Genomic DNA, 662 nt, shown 5'->3' on the forward strand with positions numbered 1-662 from the left:
CTCTCTCATTTCAGTTTTCTTTCATTTTCTGAACAAACATATGTACAGATATGCGTGCGTAAATGATACAAGCATTTAAACACGTACACAGATATGTATATATATATATATATATATATATATATATATATATATATCTTTGTGTGCGAGTGTGCGTATGTGTGTATGTATGTCTATCTGAGTGTCTTCGAGTGTACAAACGGAGCAAAGATACTCGATATACATAGCAGAGTATTGTTTCAAATATATTGATACAATTCACATATACTTTGGCTATGCGTAGCCATCACATTACATCTGTCTGTGTTACAAATACACACACATACACAAACACGGACGCACAAATGCACACACACACACAAACTCATATATACTCCCTCACAGAAACGTACATAAACACATACACTCGCAGATCTATATATAAAAGTGATCTGTTTAAAGATGTATGAATATCCATCAATACTCAACCGACCATCTCCTTGTATCTTCTTACTCATACGCACACACATACACATACATACATACATGCATACATACATACATACACAAATACACACGCACGCATACAGACAAAATCTCATTTCCAAAAAGACGAACCGAAATGCTCCATACGACATCCATATATATATATATAATACACGCATATAAAGATATGTATGTAT

The sequence above is a fragment of the Octopus bimaculoides genome, chromosome 7 (genome assembly GCF_001194135.2).
Source record: "Octopus bimaculoides isolate UCB-OBI-ISO-001 chromosome 7, ASM119413v2, whole genome shotgun sequence".
NCBI lineage: Eukaryota > Metazoa > Mollusca > Cephalopoda > Octopoda > Octopodidae > Octopus > Octopus bimaculoides.